The sequence below is a fragment of the Tamandua tetradactyla genome, chromosome 3 (genome assembly GCF_023851605.1).
Source record: "Tamandua tetradactyla isolate mTamTet1 chromosome 3, mTamTet1.pri, whole genome shotgun sequence".
Lineage (NCBI taxonomy): Eukaryota > Metazoa > Chordata > Mammalia > Pilosa > Myrmecophagidae > Tamandua > Tamandua tetradactyla.
Window position 1 is genome coordinate 4,361,514 of NC_135329.1, and position 24,558 is coordinate 4,386,071.

The window sequence follows — 24,558 nt, forward strand, 5'->3', positions numbered from 1 at the left end:
TTTCCAATTAATTTTTTAATGTTTTCTCATTCATAATTTATGATAAATCTTTTTGCCTCATCTTTGAGTCGGTCCTCCCTGAAAGTTAGAGATGTTTCCTTTAAATGCACAAAGAGAGAAAATGTGCCTTTGCTGAGGAGGTCTCGGGGGAAGATCTGGAGATAAAGACTCCGGATGGTGAGTTTGCCTGGCTACTGCCATCATCGTATGTATCGTCTCATCAGTACACACGGATCTGGGATGGCAGTAATCCAGTCAATGGCTTGTGCTCAGGTCACCTCCCCGGAGATGCCTGGTGGATTTGTATCCATCGGCTGTGGTCACAATGAAGGCCAACTGGCAGCACCACTAACCGTGTCTTGTTCAGTAACATAAAATGGTCACCTGCACTGGACATTGTTGGGACGGACCCCTTTCCGAGGCAGGGTTTTCCAGAAGACAAAGCAGTTGACTTGCAGAGGCTTTCTGAAAAAAAAAAAAGAAAGGAAACAATGGGATGTGCTCTATGGCACTGTAGATAAGCAGCACCTGTAATACACCTGCTTTGGTCCAGTAGAGAGAGCTTATCAAAATGAACAAACATACCACTCCAGTGAATGTAACTCCCCATTCTGTAAGCCCTCCCTAGGTGCAATGGAAACTGAACCATAAGCCACTCAGAATTGCCTAATTTTCTTCCTCATCTGCCTTATAGCAACTTCCCTTTTCCACCCCCCAACCCACCTTATTCCCACCATGGAGCAACTTTCCATGTGCAGTTTGGATGCCGTCCAAGTTATAAATCAAACTGCTCAAGTAAATTTGCTTAATCATATCAATAGATTATTTGATACAAGCTCTAATTCTAACCACAAAAAGTCCACTTGAGAGAACTGTTAGTTTATTATTTTCACATTTAATAGCAGTGTGCACAGCTCACCCTGTCTTAAAAGTTTGAGCGACACCCTCCCTCCAGCAGTTCTGGAAACCTTGCAGCCCTGGAATCCCACATGCCTCCCATCCTGTCCCTCCTACATCAGCGCCCTCCGTATCCCCAATACAAAGTCTTTATAGGGGCAGCTTCTTTCTCTTACTTGCCTTATCTGAAAATGTGACAGCATATTGTTGCAGAGAACCAGTCAACTTCTGAAATAAAAAATAAATTAGACATTGCGGTCTAATCACTTCCGCCTGCTACAGTTATCCCTCCCATCCCCCGACGCGGCCTTTTTGTCCGTTTCTGCAGCACCTTCCTCCTCTCTGGGCTTCACACCCCTCACTCACCTTCTCCCTATTGAGCTTCCACTCCATGAGCCTCCTTTCATTCCTCGGTCCTGAACTCTTTGCTAATAAAGAGAGCTACCATCACCTACCTCTTTTCTAGACTACTGAAATAGCTACCTAACTGATCTTGCTTCGCGTGGATTCTCCAGATCACTTTCCAGGGGACTCTTTCTTAGCTGCAAATCCAACCATTTCATCTGCTTGCTTTGCACATTTCAGAGGTTTCCTGGTTGCTCCAGGATGGCTTTCAAGGACCTTCTTGCTCTAACCATGGCTTCCTCCTGCAGGCTCACCTCCTACGCCCCTCACTAACCCCCACACCCTCCTTCTGCAGGCTCACCTCCTACGCCCCCCACTAACCCCTACACCCCTCCTTCTTCAGGCTCACCTCCTACGCCCCCCACTGACTCCCACACCCTCCTTCTGCAGGCTCACCTCCTACGCCCCCCACTGACTCCCACACCCCTCCTTCTGCAGGCTCACCTCCTACGCCCCTCACCTACTCCCACACCCTCCTCCTGCAGGCTCACCTCCTACGCCCCACACTGACTCCCACACCCCTCCTTCTGCAGGCTGACCTCCTATGCCCCTCACTGACTCCCACACCCCTCCTTCTGCAGGCTCACCTCCTACGCCCCTCACTAACCCCCACACCCTCCTTCTGCAGGCTCACCTCCTACGCCCCCCACTGACTCCCACACCCTCCTTCTGCAGGCTCACCTCCTACGCCCCCCACTGACTCCCACACCCCTCCTTCTGCAGGCTCACCTCCTACACCCCTCACTGACTCCTACACCCCTCCTTCTGCAGGCTCACCTCCTACGCCCCTCACTAACCCCCACACCCTCCTTCTGCAGGCTCACCTCCTACGCCTCTCACTGACTCCTACACCCCTCCTTCTGCAGGCTCACCTCCTACGCCCCTCACTAACCCCCACACCCTCCTTCTGCAGGCTCACCTCCTACGCCCCTCACTAACTCCCTCACCCTCCTTCTGCAGGCTCACCTCCTACGCCCCTCACTAACCCACACACCCCTCCTACTGCCATATTCAGCTGCTTTCAGTTCTGGGAATGCATCTTTCTTTTCTTCCTCTCCCCTCCCCTCCCCTCCCCTTCCCCTTCCCCCAACATCTTTGTCCTTATCTGAATCAGAATCCCTTAGCATGGCTGTCTTCACACCGATCACCCTTTTTACTCCGATCACATAAGCACTTCTCTGCTGACCTTGGCACTTAGGCTTCTTCACAAAACTGGCACTAAGCCACCTCTCTCACCCTGCCTCTCTTCTGTGTTCATATTTTCATGTGCTCACCCATCCTTTTCCCACCAAGGCACCCTCCTGGCTATTCCTCAGTACACCAGACTCTTTCATGCCTTCATGTCTGCATATCTTTGCCATGTACTTATAAAAGCCTTCCTCTCCTCTCCACCTTGAGGCTTCCAACTCAGCCTTGAATAAAGACTCAGTCCAGCTCCCTCCTTGGCTCCCCCAGCATTCTGCCCTAAGCTCTCAGAACACAGGGCACTCTAATTCCTGGTTTGTATGTCTGTCTCACAGGAAAGTAACTATATTCATCTTTGCAGCCATTAGGCCTGCCACATAAGAGGAAGAGGGGAAGTATTTCTAGAATGATTAGACAAGTGCGGCATGGTTCAAATATCTTTCCTCAAGTCCCACAATTTTCATTATTCTCCCAAATTCAGCTACATTTTTCAAGTGATCACAATTGTCAGTGAATCACCCATTATAACGTATGCACACTATATTTTCCTTTTAACTAGTCTATAAACAGAACTGTCTAAACTGCATTATTGATGTTTTCATGAGACCACAAGAATTTGCTAAAGGCAAAGTTGGTTGTTTCCACCATACATTTCCATTTTTCACAAGAATATGATGATACAATTCCTTTCTGGAATAACCCGCAAGCCTAAGTTAAGAATTTATTAGAACGAAATATGTTTATTATTTCTTCTCATCCTGACATCTGAATGAGAGGTGTGAAAATGAAAAAGAAATAGCAAAAAAAAAATGGCTTTTACTCCAGAATTTCATTAATGACTCTAATTTTCTGGGAAGTGCTGTTATTTTACTAACTTATTAAGGCCTGTGGATTGTTATTTGCTAAGTCTCAAAAGAACATGTTTCTAAGTTTGTTTTTTCTATCTCACTGTCATTTTAAGTAAAATTAGTTCCCCAAAATTACATCTCATAATGGTAATTAGACCCAAGCAGACATGGTCAATGAATCTGACGACCCCTGGCCTCTGACATTTTACATTGAGTGCATAATATGTGGGGGGATCAAAGAAGACGGGATGAATGTTGTTGGAGAATTTTGCTATAACTTTGCTGAAATTGATCAGAAGATCAAAGGCATTAAAGGTTTATTTTTTTTCCAGTCAATTGATATTTATCAGGTGCTTATGTGGCACCAGAAATATGTGTAAGCTTTGGGGATAGAGCAGCAAAGACAGGAGACACCACCTATGCCTTCATGGAACTTCCAGTCTAGTAGGGTAACAGGCAATTAAATAGGAAACTGCAGCACAATGTGACAAGTGCTATTGGAGGCGAAGTGTAGGGCATCCTGGTAGCTGGCCCAAAGCTTTGGCCAGCTTTGTGGCAATACAGAATTCCAGAGTAGACTTAAGGTGTGACTCTTAATTTGGGATCCAGTAGACGACACTCAAGGCGCGCAGTGGGAATCCAGCATCAGGCCCCTCTTCCAGGTTGTCACAAATAACCAGGACTCTGAGACAGCTGGTAGGACCCAGTTGTTGGACAGTAGGAGATGAATTGTTCAAGACTGTCAGGTGAGTAAAGAAATAAGAATGGGTCATGCCCACCTCTCCCTTGGATGTCAGTACATATGTTAGATTTGCTTTCAGGTAAAAAAGGGGAGAATTCAATTTTCAGACCCTATGGTGTCTGATACATAGTATATGTTCACAAACATTTATTATTAATTCAAAAAATGAATAATGCATAGGCTTTCATCAAGATGGTCTCCTCGGGTCACCAGAGACAGTGGTTGGGGTTGGACAGAGCGCGACGTGGTGATTTGGCCCAGAGTAGAGCAGAGCTTGAGTGTCAGGCTCTTGGGGAAGGTTGGGACCTCTGAGTCGCCGCTGCTAGGACAGCTGCAGGTGGGACATCAGTATCCCACTTTTAGCTTTCCTGGATTCAAGAGCCTACAGACCTGACCCCTGAGCCCTCAGGAACATCTACCATTCTATGGCTCAGGGGGAAACCACCAGCTATGTTCACAAATGGATTACCCCTAACAACACAATGTATCTTCTTTTTCTTTTACTGAATGTCCACTAGAATTTAATTTCCTCAGAATTGTGAAAGGACCTATTTTCTGTGAAAATATCTGAAAAATTGGTTGACGCTATGAATTTAGAATCTCCAAATCATCTGGGCCCTCCCTCATTGTAAGGCTGTGTTATAATGGATTTGAGATTTGTTATTTCCAGACTTGACTTGGCAAAAGAATCTAAGTCTTTGCCAAACCATTTAGCAAGTGTTCACAGCATTTCAATCTGTTGTGGGTTATGTTTACTAAGGCCTGTGCCTCCACAGCTACCCCTACCAGGCTGATCAGAGCTTGTCACCTGCTGGGAGGTTGCAATCACCCTTTCTAAAGAGAGGGAAATGGTTGAGTGTTCTGCACCAACAATGAGATTCTGCTCCTTTTTGGAGCATTTCAAGAGATGGTTCTTTGAGTCTGCAACCCAGAGATGCAGGGCAATTGAAAAGCCCAGTTGAACCAGGTAGGAAAATGGAGCACATTCCAAATGTTACCAGAGCTCCCTCTTCTCAAGCCCTGTGAAAATTAAAGAGCCAACAGCTCAGAGGTGTTCACGGGATCATTTGGTTCAGTGTCAAGCTTTTAGACAAATAAAGCTCTATTCTAGCTGTATAGATAAGGTGGCACAGTAGAGAGGAAGTGTACCGATGAGGGTCAGGCAGTGAACATACAATGTTTGAGTCTAGGAATCAAGTTTCTTACCTACGAATACCTTTCGCCATACCTCTCCTATCTGTCTAAATACCTCTGATTATAGAAGTGTACACCCACCCACAGGTGGGGGTGCAGCCGGAGCAGCTGGTCACAAGCATGAAACTTCTTTGACCCCACATGTTATGTATTTTTAAATGCAAAATATTTGTGAATTTTGCATTCTACTCAACAAAACATCTATTTGGTTTAATATAAACTCATTTCCCCTCAAAACTGCTCAGTAAAACTGATGTCTCAAGAAGATGTCATGTTTGTCCTGTGCCTTTGCAAATCCTGGGACTGTGGCATCGGGTTCGAGAAGCAAATTCTGCTTCATGAGAACAGCGTTTCCGGGCTTATGCTTGTTCCCTCCCCTCCATGTTAGAAGAGTCTGGTCATAAAAGATGCCATTTTGCTGCCTGAGCTGTCTGGGCTTGTCTCCTTAGATGCGTCCTGGCGAAATAAGATAAGGAGAGAGCCAGTCTCTGCTGGGAAAGTCATGGGACACCCCGAGTGGGCCACCTCCCAGCCCTCTCCCTAGCCCCCTGCAGATACCATGTGCCCACCCCTGTAAGGTCAGGTGGTGGTCCTGCCTCTGCTGGAGCCCCCAGGGTGCAGCACCCCTACCTCCCCTAGGTCTGGAGCTTCCCAGATGCGACTCTTGGCTGCTGAGCATGACACTGTCATTCTCCCGATTACAGCTCTACAGTAAATGTCTTCTTCTTCTCTCATTTTGGAATGTTTCCTTTAAAATGGCAGCCTTTACTTGGTCTATTCTGTCTTTTATGACTGTGGAGTAATTGAGTTTTATGGCATGTCTGCTGCTAATATACTTGGATCCCACAGAGGAATTTATGTGTGTGTTTCTTAAGTTTAATAAAATATTATGCATATGCTTTTTTATGTTTTTGGCAAGATTTCCATTACATTGGCTCGGTACAGTTTATGCATTTTTTATTTTCTATTTTAATATAGGTTTTACTCCCTGGGATTTCTATTAGTAATTCTGGAAGACTTGGAGCTGGGTTTTTAACATATACATTGTTATTTAAACCCTTCTACAATGCATAATTAAATACGTGGCAGTGAAGGATGGTACGGTACATTTAATAGATGAGGCCAAGTACAGTGCCAATTCTGAGGACCAGCCTTGGGATTCTCTCCCTGACTTTTGGCCTTTACAAGATCATCTAGTTGCAGCCCTTAGCATTTACAGCACTGCCTGGGAGGTGGTGTGACCCAGTAAAGGAGGTCGTGACAATGGAGCCGTCCTCCTGAAGACCTGTTTCAATATTAGGAATGTAATAATGTACCCAAGGAACTTGGGGGGGGGGCACAAAGCTCCCACACATTCGAAGGGGAACACCCAAGTCCCAGAGCACACCCCAAGAGCCAGCGCTTTGTCTGGGCCCCTCCCCCAGCTGCCTTCTCCTTGCCCCACCCAGGAGGCCTTTTTCCCACCCATAGCCCCAGTGTCCACCCCTGCTGGGGCCACGGCAGCCTGCCCAGCCCTACTGCAGCCGCGGGGCTCATATCCCACGACAGCACCTTCTCTCCCTTCTCTACCATTTTATACCAAAGACCCGGAAGGGAAATAGCTCCTGAGGAGAGTGCCTGGCCATCAGCCCGTGGCGTCCATGGCTGTGGCCACCTTGTTACCCTCCTGAGGGCTCCGCAGACGCCCAGCCCTGCAGCACGCCCCATGCCGCAGGCACGTCTTAAGTATTTACTGCTCCAGCCCTTGTGCCACGGGCCAGAGATGCACAGAGTCACGAGACATAGCTCCTGCCTTGGAAAGGAAAATGGGCATGAGAGGGTCCCTGCGGTGGGATGTCTTAGGTGCTTGGGGGCGTGCGGTCCCCACAGCTTGGAGCAGGGCCACTATCCCAGGCCTCCAGTTCAGAAACGACTTTCTGGAGAACAGAAAACCTGAACTGGGTCTCGATGGCAGTTGGGAATGTTAAGGAGGCAGGTGGATGGCTTCCTTAACTCTCTGATACAGTATCAGCTCCAAATGCTAACTTGCTTTTCCAGAACAGCCCAACGGCCTAAATCTAGGTTCCCAGGCCACAGAGCGCAGCATCCTGTCCCTGCAGGGGGCGACTTGGGCGTCTTGGGCTGGGGTAGCCGCCCGCACCCCCCGTCCACTTATCGCTATGCCCAGTCCCCAGTATCTCCCAAGGGCACCGAGTCCCCACTGAGCTGCTTAACAACGGCTGCTTCTTCTGTGGGGAGGCAGGAATTTGGGGCAAACATCTAGCTGCCTGAAAAGAATTTCTATAAAGAAAAAGTAAATGATGATCATGTGCCCTGATTGTGAGGGGGTATTTGCCAATCTCGAGTGAATGTGCTGCACCCAATTTAGATTTTCAATCTTAGAGCCTACCCTGCGTGGGAAGCAGAGAAAGAGCCTCAATTTCAGGTTTGTAAATGTTGAAAATGGGATATTCTCACTAAAATTGTAGATTTGTGTGTTCATTAAATGAAATGGCTGCAATAGTGAAAAAGACCTAAAACTCCTTTAACCATTTAAGAGAAAACTTAGGCTCCCCCCAAAAAACTCACAGCTCAGCATTAGGACCCAAGTTTTTTTCTTTGTTTTTCCTTTTCCTTTTTAATTAACCAATTACAGTGTTGGGGTGGATGAAACACCCCAAGGAATCTTCTAGAAGATCATATAGCAATTGGGCCAATTTATACTATGTAATGAGAAAAGCCTGAAATTGTCATTTCGCCTGTTTAGGGCTGAATGGGAAAGAATGCGTTTAATAAATAGGTTAAGCAACAAACAGAAGGTACTTACAATCACAAATGCTCTGGGGAGATGAGGTATTGAGAAAGTCATTACAATAAAGTACAGGCAGGCATTTTGCTTAAAGAGGTTGAAACAACTTTTCAAAACATTACATTAAGAGGGTGTTTGGCTTGGAATTGTTCATTAGGATTTCCTCTAAATAAGCATTCAATTATAAGGTCAAACTCTGGGTATTGTAAGGCAAACAGAAATCAAGGCATGCTTTTCAGTGTGGATGAAAATCCAGGGACCCAGAGTTGGAACCAGATCTTTGGCTTCTCTTCCCAGCTTCTGACCAGTAGCCTTGGAGATAATCCTGTAACCCAGGAGGCTAAGAGCAGTGGTGAGATTGGAAGGCAGAGCCAGAATGTTGTGCCTGGTGTGTTGTGGTCACACCCACCCTGGCCAGACCGAGAGTCCCAGGGACCTGCTGCCACAGCCCTGGTTCCCAGGACACTCATTTGGCCTTTAGCCCAGCTCCCTGCTCTCATCGGCCTCCTTCCCTGGATGACTGGACCCTTCCTCCACATTCAGCCCTCAGCTGGGTTCTCCACCACCTACAGACAAGGCATTTTTGCAAGCTGTTTTGCCCAAGCTGTTCAGAGAACACACCCCAGGGCTGTACGGATGTCACGCTTCAGGCAGAAGTGTGAACGCTTTGGAAGGGGCAGACTTCTCACAGATAGAATTGGGTTCTGACAATGACTTTGGCTAAGTTGTGAAGTTTAAGGCTAAGGTCATTTGAGGCTCCCTTCAGCCACTCTCTCTGCCTGTTCCTCTTCCTCAGATAATCTCCATAGTGGACCTCTGTTGATATTAACACCCTGACATCCTTTCCCCCTTTTTCTGGTACCAGCACTTCCTGTCTTTTAGACAACCCCCTCTTCCCTAGCCCAGATGGCTCTGACAGGGCCCCCAATCACAGTGTCCCCATTCCTTCCCAGACTCAAGGAGGGCCACTCAGCATGGGCAGCATGTGACTGTTGGGGCTGGCCGTATAGTCCTTGCCACACCTACTAGAATTAGCCCTTGAGGCTCTGTAGGTGGGTGAATCTTATTAAATGACTTACAAAGCTGGGGTGATGAAGCCTGGAGTGGGCTGCAGTCCTACCATGTACCCCAACACGCTCACATCTCTTGCCACATGGCAGAAGCACATCTGCAGTTGAAGAGAAAGAGTCCTGATTGATATCCCTCCTCCTGTCTCCTCTGTGCTGCCTTCCCTCTTTTTCTTTGAACTCGAGCACTGTCTGTAATCCCCACTGATGTTACCTACTTTTAAGTATGTTGACTGCTATAACTAGAGGTGACTCTGGGCCCACACTCTAAAAAGGACCCTAACAAAGGAGAGTGAAAGTGGTAGTGAGACTAGAAGCCATGTAATTTGGGAAATAACCCCAGATATGGAAAATGCACATGCTCAAGAGGAAATGACTTTGGAAGACGTGAATGTTAATTATGAATGTCTTCAGACTTGTCATGTTCTAGTAGGTTCAGAAAATAGAATAAAGACTGATGTGTGGAAAAGACAAAGAGATAGATTTTTTTCAATAAAAGAGAGATTTTTATCAGTCAGAGTATCCTAATGGGGCAAGGACTTCCTTGAAAGATAGTGAATTTCCTGCCGATGAGGATCTTCCAGGCTGAGCTGGATGCCTGGTTAGTGAAGATGTTTGGGGGAGGTTTTCACCCTGGGCCATGAGAAATCACTAGTCATAGATTCTAAAATATGAGCAAGAATCAAAGTAATGGCTATAAGATGGCATGGGGCTACAAGTCAAGCAAGGCCTCCCCGCTCCTGGTGAAAGCAGAGAACAGCCATGGACCTCCATTCCTCATCAGAAGCATATTTAGACTCTAGATTGTAGTGACTTCTGGTGGGTGGGAAATGTGTGGCCTCAGCCCTTCTCTGTGTAAGCCCAGCTGGAGCTGTTGAAGAGGCTGGGGTGAGCCTCAGAGAGACGGAGCACTCAATGTCAGCCCCTACAAGCATTCCTGAACCATGAATGGTCTTACGAAAGGTAAGATTTTAACCCCCTCCCCCAAAGGCTTGTCCTCTCCTGAAATTGCTGTCCTATTCATTATTTATTTGGCCAGTGAGATTTTCTTTTTATCACAAGGCTTTGATTATTGAGACAGAGAGAGAGAGAGAGAGAGAGAGAGAGAGAGAGAGAGAGAGAGAGACCCCGAAATAGAATCAGAAGCACCTCAGTAGAAATGAAGAATTGCAGAGCAGACCTTGGAAGGGGCTGGGGCAGCTCTGTTTCCTGTCTACCCCCTTGCTCTAACTCAGGTCTTGGTGTTTCTTAACAACATTTCTGCATCAGCCTCCTAACCGATTCCTCAGCTTCTCACTTTCAATTCTGCCCACCACATTGTGGTCAGAGTGAGTGATCCTTCCAAAAATGAAGATCTGACTGTATTACCCACCACATTCATACCTCCAATGTCTCCTCTTTGACTTCAGGACAAAGTCTATGCTTTTAGCACTGCCTAGAAAGTCCTCCATTAATCAGTTTTCCATCTTCAAGTCTGGCGACTCTTGCCCCACACTTACCATCTGAGTGCCATGGAATTGCCCATAGACTCCTCATTATTTCTAATCTCTGTGTCTTGGCTCAAGACATTCCTTCACCCTAAAACACATTGCCAATCTTGTTTTCAGGAAGAACTCTTGTTCGTTCTTTAAGAGTCAGCTCAGACATCACAATTTTGATGACCTCAACCACTCCCTCCCCCAGTGCTGGCTGGCATTACCAAGGGAACAGAGTGGCTTGGACCTAGAGGCAGGGAGAAAGAACATTAGTAGTTACTGGATGCTCTCTAGGCAATAGGAGCAGACTGATCCCTCTACACTTAACTCTTATAGATCTCGTGGCCACTGTCTGGCCACTTGGTGCCAAGCCCTCTCAGGACCTGGGTACCACCTTGAGGGCCAGTAGGAATGAGTCTTTTTAGAAGTGAGGCACATCTGAGGTTGTGGGAGCTCCTTGCCCTCCAGTGTGATTTGTCTTCCCAGAAGCGCCACCCCAGCATGTGGCAGGAACTCCACCACTACTGGCTGGCTGGATGCCCTGAGAGTGGAGGCCAGGGCACAGGGCACCAGAAGTGCTGTTCTTGTGCCATTAATGAGCTCTGGCAGAGACTCATTTGGCCCCACGGACTCCACCTAAGCATGGCTGCACCCTCAGCTGCGGCTCAAATGATAAATGAAGAATGCAGCAAAGGATGGTGCTAATCTGAGTCAGCCTTGACTTGCCAGGATAAACTAGTGAGTGATAAAAGCTAAGAAACCTAAATATAAAATAAATAAAAATGATCACTTAACTTATTCTAAAATCTAGAGAGCAATTATTTTGTTTTACAGAGAAAAAGGGAAAAATGCATCAATACTAGATTTCTGAAAAGGCAGAGTCCATTGCATGTCTCCCACAGTGTTGATGAGTCCTCAGGTACAGGTAAAGATTGAACATTGGGGCATTTTTATTATGATTTTACTGTACACATTTTAAGCCAAGCCTTCTTTAAATTCAGTAAATGTGATTTTTAAAAGTGAAAGGTCTTTCATAAAATGAACTCAGGCTAAGCCAGGTTCTCAGAGTCATCACAATCACTGTCATGAGGATGAATTAAGAAGGTTGTTCTGGTCTCCAATTTAATAACACTTTTGACTGCCTCATAAATTGTATGATGTATGGTAATTTGGCATCCAACATTTGATTGGTTTGCTTCTCCACCCTATCCTCATAAGTTATGTCATCATGATCACAGACAACTTCTTTCCTTCTTTCCCTGGGCCCCTTTAAATAGCTATTAACCCTTGCCTGCCACCATGATAGTATTAATTTTTGAAAAATATTGTGACAATGAAGAGAAGCCCAAGAATATCTCTACTAATCCATGTGTCTATAGTTGCAAACATTTAACATGGAAAATAGCTGTTTCCTTCTGAAACAATCACAAGGACAAGTTATCACTGAGCCTTCCAGGTACTATGACCCCGGAGGTCAGAACTGCCTGAAGCCCAGCCCTGAGCTTTCCTTGGAGCTCACCTCAGCTGGGAGAGACACACAATGTTACAGGTTGCAAGAGCTGCCATAATGAAATATACCAGAAATGGACTGGCTTTTACAAAGGGGATTTATTAGGTTACAAATTTACAGTTTTAAGGCGATGAAAATGCCCAAATTAAGGCATCGATAAGAGGATACCTTTACTCAAAGGCGATCACAAGCAGAGTTTCTCTGTCACTTGGAAAGGCACATGGCGATGTCTGTTGGCCCTTTGCTCCTGGGTTTCATTGCTTTCAGCTCCTGATCCAGTGGCCTCCTCTCTGAGCTTCAGTCTGTTCCAAGCATCTCCAAAAACATCTGTCATTTGGTTTTCATGTTCTCCTCTTAAAGGACCCCAGTAAGCTAATTAAGACCCACTTTGAGTGGGCGGAGCCACAACTCCATGGAAATGATCTAATCAAAAGGTCCTGCCTACAATAAATTTGCCCCCTCAAGACTGGATTAGGATTAAAAGGACATGGCTTTTCTGGGGCACATACCTTGCAGGAAAAAATTCTATCAATATCCAGGTTTTAATTGATGTGCTATAATCATCTATACAGAGTGTAATGAAATGTCAGATACCTACAAGAAAAAATGTGAAATTTGCCTTGAAAATTCTCCCCCAAACTTAATACTATAAATTATGCATGGCAAACACATGCTTCCGTGATCCAACAATTTGACATCCACTGGCTATGTATCAAGTCCTGTTGCAGACATGGAGGAGACAACAGGGGGAATGCAGGAAAGCACTATCCTGCACACAGTGCCTGGTCTGCAGGAGAGATGGACTGTTGGGGCAGCGATGCTAACACTGTGCCATGATAGGGTAGTATAGAGTGGTACATAGGACATTGGAGGCACCACATCCAGTCTTTGTGAGGTCAGAGACAGCTTCTCAGTAGTTATATCTAAACTGAGAAGGACTAAAGGAGCAGACAGGCTCTCATGTGTGTGCATTGGGAGGAGGAGAAGGCAGTGTATTCATGGAGGTAAAGAGAAAGCCATGTGGGAATGATCATTGCATATCCAAAGAAATGAATGAGATTTAGAATGGTCAGAGAATGAAGGGCAGGGGAAAGGAGTTGTCAGACAGGGCTAGGGAGGCATAAAAGGGCCACTTTAAGAAATGTTCAGACAAATTTTGCTTAGGTTGTTGCCTAAGGGCAACTTCTGGGCAGGACAGGTGTCTGAGCAGGAGAGCAGCAGGCCCAATCTGACCATAGCTGGGAGAGTGACTTGAACGGGACGACCTGAAATCTTGGTGGTCAGTTAGGATGCTGTTAGGGAAATCTGGGGTAGAAATTGTGGCTTGAGAAATGACAGTAGAAAAGAAGAGGAACTATTGTATTTGAGAAGCATTTAGGAGGTGGGCATAATGTGATTAGATGAGTGACTGGAAGTGACGGACATGGAGAAGAAAGGGTCCGTGATGACACATAGTTCTGGCCAATGGGTCCTTCTCTGAGATGGGAAACTTAGGGGAGGTGTTGGAGGTTGTGGGGGAGATGAGGAGTTCAGTTCTGGCTGTATTTAGGTTGAAGTACCTGGGGAATCCCAAAGGGGAAATGTTTTGTAGGCAGTTGGCTGTATGTCAGTACCCCACAGGAAAGGTATGGGCTGTTTTCAGGAGCAGGAGTCTACAAGGAGATACGGACACAAAGGCAGGGTGTGATTGGGGCCATGGAAATAGAACTGTCATGTCAAAGAGAGGGAGGGTTCACGCCGAGTTGTGGAAATCTGAAGTGGCATCATGGTGTTTACATTTGAATTAAGACCTTGATTGATGGATAAGATTTCCAAGAGTTGTTAGAGAAAAGGTGGGCCATTTTAGGCTGGGGATACCTCACCAGAAGCAGTGAAAAAAAAAGATATTACAGGGAACCATGAATATTTCCATTTGGCTAAGATTTAAGTTCTGCTTGTGGGTGAATACTGCAAAAGCAGTGGCCAGAGTGACAGCAGGTCATGTCGGCTCCCTGTGCCCCAGCTCCTTCAGGGCAGCAGAGGTGGCAGCCTCCACCGGGGGCGGGGGCGCCAGTCCAGGAGAGCACCCTGGAGGGACCCCACAGCTCAATAGCAGCAGGTAAGAAAGCCTGCTGCCTGTTGTGGTGGAGACATCACTGTGTCCTCCAAGGTCCCTTGCTGCAAGCACACCTTGGCAAGTGGCCCAGATAGAGTGGCCAGGGTCTTGCCCTTGACATACCTGGGAAAGTCATCAAGGGCTGCACAAGAGACCCAGGAAAGAGTATCTCTGAGCACTAAGCCCTGGCCCAGTGGGGGCTGGCCTCTGGCTGCCTAATTCAGTATCCCAATTCATTCTCTCTTGAAACAAGGGGTTTTGTTCTGAAGAATAAGGGGTTCTTTAAGGCTCAGTAGTGTGATGCCATTTAATCAGTCTCCTTACTGACTCTGGGGTCAAGTCTATGCACCCGCACGCATAAACAGCGGAAAGATGTAGCTCCGTTTCAAAGCTAGCCCTGGCTTTATAATGCTGAAGTCAGAATATTCTAGCCTGGAGGAAGAAACTACTGTTAATTCTCAGGAGCTACAATCGGCCGCATAAATCAGAGTAATACGGTAAGCTGTGATAAGCACAGCCACGCATGTGGAGTTCGATTAAGTCTTTTGTTCTCCCTGCGGAAAGGCAGAAAGGCTTCTTCACATGATATAGTAATATCAAATTATCTGCTATTTTTTAATATTGCACATCTTAACATTGAATCTGGGGTTGTTTTGTGAGAAGTGAACTGATGAATAATTTAGAATGGTATCTTAGCACCTCTCCCTGCATCTAAAAAATGTAATCTGACCTAATTGTACGTTGCCATGATAACATTAAGAAAGTCCCCACGGGATAACTGGGACATGCCCAGCTTAATGAAAAGTCAAAGGACATTACTTGAATTTATATGACTTCCGTCCTCAGGCTTGCACTGCATGTTTTGCAGGATGCAGTGCTTGCAGGAGTGGAGCGCACAGCAGTGTCTGTGCTGGCTTGTCTTCACTTAAAGAGCTAATTAACTGCTTATCATGGTTTTCTCATTTGGAAATCAAGAGGCTTATGGAAATCCTTTGGAACCAAGAATTGGGATTCATTCAACTTCATTACTCACTGAAGTCAGAACTCTTTTGATTGTGACTTTTTTTACCTGGTGGGGCCGTAACACAGAAAGCCATCCTGGGCATGGAGACTCAAAGTGTCTGCAGAACAACAAAGTAAGAGCCTGGAGGGAAAAAAAAGACATTCAGTTGAATCGGGAATTACCAAGGCAAAATTTGTCTGTAATTTTATGCAGACCAACTCCATTCAGGATTGGCCAGAGAATAGAAGGCTGAGGCACCCACTTATATGGCAGAGAACTAAGACAGTAAAAGCCAAACAGAGTTAGTCAATGGCAATCAAGAGGAGAACTGGGTAAGGAGGGGTGGGTCAGATGTTTCTGTCATCAGGGTTCAGCAAGTGAGGAAAAGCCTGAGGCTGAGCATCCAGAATGCCGTGAGAAGGATGAGTGGAGAAAACTGAAGCAGTGTAAAACTTGTGGCCATTGATAGCTCTGGGCCCACTTATGGCACCAGAACAGCTCTTGGGATGGTTGGTTTTACTTCCTGGCCATGCAGGAATACCTCTGTTCTCTTCCCTCCTTTTCCAGTGGCTAACCCTTGTGCTTTGCACAATTGCTGCCATTTATTGGATGAATGTTAAGCTTACAGACTTTCAGCCTACGCTCTCTCCTCCTACTGCAGGCATCCATTCTCCACATTTTAGACTCCCCCCATGGGCCCACCCACACACTTTCCCCACTGTTTCCTCCTCCTTGAGCCCCTCTGCTTGCTCTGCTGTCTTTCATCTCTGTCTGTCTAAACATAGCTGTTCTTTAAGGTATAGCTGAAACCCCAGCTCCTCCATGAAGCCTTCCTCAAATCCAATTGCCTTTTTCTGCATCAGAATCACTTATACCTCATCTCTGTTCCCATGTGTTTTTTGTTAGAATTTGTACTACAGTATTTCTTAAACTTTCAACTATGTTGTAGGTGCATGTGTGTACATTTCTTTCTAGCTCCTGAGATTAAATTGTTCCTTGAGGACAGGATCCATATCTTGCCTTCTCTCTGTATATACATGAGTAAGCACAGTGTTTTAAATCTTAGCATGTGGCTCATAAATGTGTGCTAAATATGAAATTGAATTTCATCTTGGAACTGGGAATCATTCTGAATTTCCCAGGCACCTGATTTTTAGCATCACCACGGAGGCTTGTGTCCTGCAGCCTGAGGACTCACTGAGGACACCTTAGCAGCTGACCCACTGTCCAGCTGGGCACACTGTGGAGAATGTGCTACAAGCAATAAAGGGTGTGTGTGTGTCATATAAGGGATGAGAGACTCAGTTACCAGCCTGATAGGGAAGAGGTCTGAGGATTCAAGGCCAGCTCCTCACTGGCTGCAACTCATCATCTGGCACTGAGCAGTAGGCACAGAGCAGTCTATTACGGTAGTGACACATCTGGCCAAAAGTAAATGGTCCTTTTGCTTCTTAAATGTCGCAATGTTTATTTTCAATTGAGTTGCGTCTTTGTGAGAAAATCTTTCAACCTCTCCAAGTGGCAACCACAGTAAGTTCTTGCTTAGCATCTCCATGACTGTAAATATGTCTTGGGTTGGACCACTTAAAAGACAAAACACTCATGGCTTCATGCCACACAGTTGCTCAGAAGACCTAGAATTGCACCAAATCTAGGTTCCCCATGAGATACGGGTCTGCTTGGTTCACTGTCCTTCTTTAGTTGGCTTCATAAGATGGTACTCTTAAAGCAAGAAGATGGCAGGGCAGACCCAGAGGAAGCTAAGGGAATATGGAGGTCTTGGATATTGATTTGAGAATCTCTAATGTGAATGATGAGGGAATCCATCCCAGCAGAGTCAGGTGGCTTCAAAATGGATTCAATTTGCTTTGAATGGAAACTGGCCCCCATAAGGCAAAGGACAGTTCAGTTGGGTATGGGGGTAGGGAAGAAGGAAAAGGTATATAGATTATGGCTTCAAAATTCTACTTTACATTCAAGATTGTAGATATGTCTAGTGTTGTTGAAGATGGATATTATGGGAACTATGGAAAAATTTTAGGGACTAGGACAAAGAAAACAGTTCTGATACCTAGATACCTGTAAGTTGCTGAAACCAAAAATGAGATGGGAATAAAGAATGATAAAAGTGTTCAGGTGTAGAATTAATAATTTAAAAAGGTAGAAATCTGTTTTTGAAGCAGTAGGAGATGGAGGTGTGATTATAGAAATAAACAGGCTAACAGAAGGCATGAAATTAAAATACAAAGATACAGAATAAGAGTGAAGAGTTGTTGATTTGTTAGAGACACTCACCCTGTTCAAATGCAAGTACCCTTCAGACAGAGACATGCATTTAAGATGCTGTCAGTCATTTATTTCCATATGAAAGATTTTCACATTGCTTTTATTTTAATGCAAATTTATTGAGATATATTATATATTCACTCACCATATAATCACCCAAAGTGTACAATGAGTGGTTCACAGTATAAATATATAGCTGGGCATTCATCACAATTGATTTTTGAACATTTTCATTATTCCAAAAAAAATAAATAAAAATAAGAATAAAAATGAAAATGAAAGTAAAAATGAACACTTAAATGCCCCATACCTCCCTTCCCCTCCATTATTTATTTATTTTTCTTTTTTTTAATCTTACTTATCTCTCCATAGATTGGAGAAAGGGAGTGTTAATCACAAAGTTTTCACAATCACATGGTCACACCTTGAAAGCTCTATAGTTATTCAGTTGTTTTCAAGAATTAGGGCTATTGGATTATATTTCAACAGTTTCAGGTATTTCCCTTGAGCTACTCTAATACACCAAAAACTCAAAAGGGATATCTATAAACTGCATGAGAATAACCTTATGCAAGAATGACCTCCTAATTCTATTCGGCATCTCTCAGCCACTGAAACTTTATTTTGTTTAATTTCTTTTCCTCCATTTGGTCAAGAAATCTTCCTCAACCCCATAATGCCAAGGCCAGGCTCATCCCTGGGAGTCATGTCCCGTGTTGCCAGGGAGACTTATACCTCTGGGATTCATGTCCCTTATTGGGGGTGGGCAGTGAGTTCACCTTGTTTTAGAGAGCGAAGTCACAAAAGAGGTTCTCTGCAGCATAATTATAGTAGGTTTAACTTCTCCTTTACAGGATAAGTTTCATAAGGGCAAGCCCCAAGATAAAGAGGGCCTGGCCCATCAAATTGGCAGTCCTGAATGATGTGAGAATATCAGGTCTTTCCCAGGTAGGGAAGTTTAATATTTCCACCTTCTTCCTCAGTTCCTCAAAGGCACTTTGCAAATACTTTTTAATCTTCTGCCCAGATTACTCTGGAATGTATTGGGACATCACACCAACCTGTACAAACCAATAAGATCTCACTCCCTGTTCAAGGTTCCATGTAATTACGGTGTTTGAGTAGACTGACTATTCAAGTTAAATTATATAGTTTGCTAGAGCAAATATAAATTTTGTGCCAAATAAACACAGTTCCTTTGGTCTCACATAGAACATGCCACAGAGATGTAATTCTACCCATTCAAAGATGGGTCTTGATTTGTTTACTAGAATCCTTTGGAGAATCCTCAGATGTAGACTCTTCACAAACAGTTGCTTCAGAGGTGAGAGAGACACAGATGTTTTGAGATGCTTGGAGTGCTGACAGAGAGAACAGATGCCTAGACATGGGCACAGCCCAGCAGATGCCACAACGTGCCTTCCCAAGGAGATGCTAAGCAAGCCAGAAACCCAGAGTTGTGTTCTGGAGGAGCTGAGTGAAGCCCCACAGACACTTAGAGAGGAAACAACTGGCATCGGAAGCTGAAAGCAAGAGAACGTGGAACAAGGACCAGCGGATGTCAGCCACATGGCTTCCCAGCCAATAGAGATGTTCTGGAAGGCATCAGCTTTTCTTGTATGAAGATAACCTCTTATCAGTGCCTTAATTTGGACATTTTCATGGCCTTAGGATTGGAACTTGCAACTTACTAAATTCCCTTTTTAAAAGCCATTACATTTCCGGTATATTACATTCCAGCAGCTTTAGCAAATCAATCCAAGTCTAAAGTGAGTCTCTTCTAGACAGCATATAGATGGGGCCTGGTTTTTAACCCATCTGCCCTCCTATGTCTTTTGATTGGGGAGTTTAATCCATTAACATTTAATGTTACAATGTAAAGGCAGTACTTTATTCTGCCATATTGCTTTTGGATTTTATATGTCATATCTTTTTTTTCTTGTTTTACCCTTATTGATAGTCTTCATTTTGACACTCTTCTCCAGCCCTCTCTCTCTCCTGTTTCTACCTATCTGCCTGTAGTGCTCCCTTTAGTATTTCTTATAGAGATGATCTCTTAGTCACAAATTCTCAGTTATTATTTGTCTGAAAATATTTTGAATTCTCCCTCAATTTTGAAAGAAGGTTTTCTTGGGTATAGAATTCTTGATGGCAGTTTTTCTCTTTCAGAATCTTAAATATATCATACAACTACCTTTTCACCTCCATGGTTTCAGCTGAGAGATCTGCACATATTCTAATGGAACTTTCCTTTTATGTGATGGATAGCATTTCTCTTGCTGCCTTCAGAATTCACTCTTTGTTTTTGGCAATTGACAATCTGATTAGTAAGTATCTTGGAGTAGATCTATTTTGATCTATTCTGTTTGGTTATGCTGTGCTTCTTGTATCTGTAATTTTATGCATTTCATAAGAAATGGAGAAGTTTCAGAGATAAGTCCCTCCATTATTATTTCTGTCCTGTTTCCCTTTTTTCTCATTCTGAGACACCCATAACAATATATATTCATGCACTTATGTTGTCATTTAATTCCCTGAGACCCTGCTCATATTTTTCCATTCTTTTCCCTATCTGTTCTTTAGTGTGCAGAATTTCAGATGTCCTATCTTGTAGTTCACTAATCTTCTGCCTCTTCAAATCTGCTGCTTCAAATCTGACTTATGGTCGTAAGTCTCCATTATGTTTCTCATCTCTTTTATTTTTCCTGTCATGCCCATAGGTTCTGCCATTTGTTTTTTCAAGATTTCACATTTTTCTTTATGTTCATCCAATTTTTTCTTTATATTCTTCATCTCTTTTACCATATCTTCCCTCAACTCATTGATTTATTTTTGACTTGATTTAGCATGTTTGGCTGAACATTAATTCCTTGTTTTAGCTCTTTTATCTCATTTGAATTTTTAGTTTGTTCCTCTGACTGTGCCATATCTTTGTTTTTCCTAATATGCCTTTTAATTTTTTGTTGGTGTCTTGGTGTGCTGGTTAGAGGCTGTAGTATACCCTGGAAAAGCCATGCTCTTTTTCCTAGTCCAGTCTTGTGTGGCAGACTTATTGTAGGGTGGGATCTTTTTGATTACATTGTTTCCATGGATATGTGACCCACTCAGTTGTGGGTGGTATCTTTTGATGAGGTGCTTTCCGTGGATATGTGAAGGTTGCTCTTAATCTAATTGGAGTTCTTTAAAAGGAAACAATTTTGGAAAAAGCTTCAGAGCTGACACAGACAGAGATGTCTGGAGATGCTGAAAGAAATCTCCCCTGGGGAAGGTGTTTGAAACCAGAAGCCAAAGGATCAACAGAGGCCAGCTACATGACTTCTCAGGTAGGCCTTTCTTGAGTCATTTGTCTGTCTCTGGATGTCTTAGTTTGGATATTTTTATGGCCTTAGAACTGTAAACTTGTAACTTAATAAATTACCTATAAAAGTCAATCTGCTTCTGGTATATTGCTTTCCTAGCAGTATTAGCAAACTAAAACTCTTGGCATCTGATTTCCTTGATTAGTTTATTCTGGAGGCCATTTTCACTCTTTCACCTAGGGTTTTCTCGTTTGTTGACTGTGTTCTGTTTTTTGATATTTAGTTCAACTTATTCTAGACCTCTATCATAGCTTCTATTTAACTATTCAGAGTTTTTCAGCTCTTATTTTTCTTGTTCTTACCCTTCAAAATGGAATGTGGCTTTTTTCAGGATGTCTTCCCAGATATCATTGATCCCAATCAGGCTTTCCCAGACAAAACAGGTCCATGCCTCAGGAGGATTTTGTAATCAGTATCAAGTTTCCCTGGGGATGTGACCAAGCAGGTTGTAAGAGATTCCTGTGAAACCTCTAGACTCTGTGCTTTTCCTATCATTCTCAGCAGGCAGTCCTTGTCAGCCTGAAACTCCCCACTGGAGTAAAGTGGTGCAGTGTCTTTAATTCTGAGCTGGACCTGTAGCTGCCAGGGGCATGGTTGAGAGAGTGGCTGAGGTAGAAGGAGGGCTTAGGGCTTAGCCCCTGGGGTCTGAATTCTCTGATTGAGGGCTGGCACCTGAGCTGGGCCCTGATTCCCCTTTTCCTGGGGAAAATATGCCCTTTAGAGAGTTAACTCCTTCACATGACTTGTTACATTGCCTCTCAGACCTATATTAATTCCTCTCTTGCCTAGATCAGGGCTGACAATTGAAAATGCTTGAGGCATTCTCTAATGAACTACTTAGAAGAGTTAAAAAAGAACAATCCCTTTTCAGAGCCAGTCCCCAGTCCCCAAGGTTCCCCTGTCAAGAGTCATAGTTGGTACCTCCCTTGTGTGCCTTGGAGCACAGCCCTTTTCCAGTATTCTGAGCTGGGCCAACCCCAAAAGTTTCATTTCTCTTTTTGGTTACCTCCACCTGCTGTCTGCTGAGAGAAACTTCAGTCATGTACCACATTGCCAGGGAAACTCACCCCTGGATGTCACGTCCCACATAGGGGGGAGGGTATTGATTACTTACAGAATTGGGCTTAAAGAGAGGTCACATCTGAGTAAGGAAAGAGGTTCTCTGGAAGTAGCTTTTATGCATAATTATAGTTAGGCTTAGTTTCTCCACTACAGGAAGAAGTTTCATAAGAGCAAGCTTCAAGACCAAGGGATTGGCCTAGTCACTTGGGAGTCCCTAGTGTTTGAAAGTGTATCTGGGGTTTCCCAGGTGGGAAAGTGTAATAGTTCCATATTTTTTCTCCTGTCTCTCAAAGGATTTTGCCAATACTTTTTACTTACTGCTTAACATACTCTGGGATGTATCCAGGTATTACATTAAGCTATACAGAATTGCAAGCCTTCATTCCCATTTTGGGCTCCATGTATATGGGTTGTTTAAATGAACCACACAGACAGGTTGAGTTAGATTGTGTGCTACAGAAAATTTAGGTTTTGAACAGAATAAACCTCTCTTCCTTTAGTCTCATCTAGTAGGTGAAGTTCTAAAATACAGACACTGTTATTCTCTACCCTTTATTTCTATTTACCTTAGTCCCCACCAGATCAGCTTCATTCTTATCTCTAATTAAAGCCTGATCTCTCTCCCTCTCTCTCTCTCTCTCTCTCGTTCTCTTTTTTAAACAGTTGTTGTATGCAGCATTGCTGACTTTCAGAGTACAGAACTCTAACTCTGAGTCTTAGGTGTCACATAGGTCCCCCAAATTCCAGGAAAATACTAGGTTATACATCTACAGCATAGCATGTCAGAATCTAGAAATAACACTCAAAGCTCAGGAATAAATCACATTGCTTTTTGATAGTAGGATTGGATAGGGGATTGAAAGATGGGTGCTGGGAATGGGCACTGAAGCCTTAGGTAGAAAGGGACTGCTGAGGTGGGGAATTTGGCTGGAGAAAACCTGAGCCCTGACCTTTCACCAGGGTAGACCAGGAGGGGCAACAGGGCAGAATGAATAGAATATATTTGAAGGTCATGATGGATGGGTCAGGAAGACAAAAATCTTCCTTGGGTCTCTATGTACTCTATAACACACAGGAATGGAAAAGTTGTTCCCTGGGCCAAGCATGTCACATTAGGAGCCAATTACTGCCTATGTGTGCACCATGGCAGAGGCAGAACCTTAAGAGAAAGAGCACAGCATGGGAATGAAAGGTGATTCATTTTGTTGTTGGCTCTCCACCTAAGTTAGCACCAGGAGCCTGTGTCCTCACCAGTGACAGAGCCCTTCTTCACTAGTGGGTTAGTGGAACCACAGAAAGATCCAGAATGGTGACCCAGCCCTTGGGCAGCATTGTCTCTCCAAGTACTGAGTATCATTTGGATCATGGCAAATCTCTTAGCAGCCTGTGGTCCCGATTGAGAGCCCATTTTTCTTATCCATCTCCAGCTTGCAAGACATTTTTCTACCCACAGCCTGCGGCCGCCATCCTAACCCCAGGCTGTTTTACATGCTACCTAGTCTCAGATAAAGCCTAGTTCTAATTGGGGACTTTGTTATGATTTGTGTACTGTTCCTCTCAGAGCTAATGTTTCTCAGTATTTCCCCATCTAACAAGTCCACTTTTAACTTGTTTTCCTCAAATAATAATGGGCCTCTTTTCAGGCATGATCTTCTTATATCAGAAACTACTCTGAGACAATGTAACGTTCCGCTATCTCCTCTGGTTTCATTTGTGGAATCAGCAACAAGTAAACTGGGAGAAACTGCAGAAATTCCAGGTTGAGAACCTGAGTTTTTATTTGCCCTGTCATCTCAGTTAAAGCTTTTTTCCCCCTCTTTGGTCTATTTCTAGTCAATTTGGGGTCATTTTGCCATAGGAATTTTTTTGAGACTTTATAAAGCAAGATGCTTCCTCACGTTTAAATGTTGGGAAGTATTTTGAACAGTGCCTTCATTAATTCAGGACATTAAAAAAAAAAATAAGCCTGTTTACCTTGTCTACCACAACACCAGACTTTTCTCCCTGCTTCTGAATTTTCTTTCCTAAATGTGCCTTTTCTCCTAGATAAGAGGTACAGAGACGAGAGTAAAGTAGATACCAACACAGGCAAACTGATGTTTCTAAAGGCTTTGAGTTCAGAGCAATACCTCAAGCTTGCAAAGTAGACCCCTTTTGCAAAACAGAAGACACTGAGGAATCAGGTGCCTTTGGATATGTAAATGGTGCTCTACTGAGATCCTGGCAGGCAATTATGAAAAATAAACAGCCTTGGCTGGTGGCAGCCACAAATGCTTCATTTCCTTCCATTACCTGAAATTGGCCATGAATGTGAATGCTGGGTATCAGAGACAGCAAATCTGCATGCCTTGAGTGACAAGTAATAATAACAATAATTATAGTATCTAAGCACATTCCTATGGGCTCTATTTCTGAAATCTTCCTCTAGCAATTCCATGAAGTAGATATAATTTACCTCATTTCTAGAAGAGGAAACAGGCTCATGGGGACCTATTTTTTGCAAAGTTGCATAACTGCAAAGTGACCCATCCCATGGCAGAGCCCATGGCTCTGACCTCCAGAATCTGCCTTCCCTCCGAGACATCACCTGTCCTGTAGTTGGTGTTCTTTAGCCGATACTCCAAACCACCAGCTGGGCACTC

At 44.2% G+C, this 24,558-nt stretch overlaps 1 protein-coding gene and 1 long non-coding RNA gene across 4 annotated transcripts in view; one reads left to right on the forward strand and one right to left on the reverse strand.

The window, feature by feature from the left end:
- TDRD15 (tudor domain containing 15) overlaps positions 1-24,558 on the forward strand; it is a 320,944-nt gene that overhangs the window by 215,005 nt on the left and 81,381 nt on the right. The gene's annotated exons all lie outside the window — the stretch shown is intronic.
- Positions 8-10,793, reverse strand: LOC143675931 (uncharacterized). Of its 3 annotated transcripts, none has more exons than XR_013171692.1 (3): positions 10,510-10,793; positions 9,139-9,227; positions 8-465 (listed from the first exon to the last, which is right to left on the reverse strand). It is a non-coding gene; the product is annotated as an uncharacterized LOC143675931 (long non-coding RNA). The 3 variants fall into 3 exon arrangements; XR_013171691.1 differs by lacking the exon at positions 8-465 and adding an exon at positions 1,087-1,125; XR_013171693.1 differs by lacking the exon at positions 8-465 and adding an exon at positions 3,897-4,074.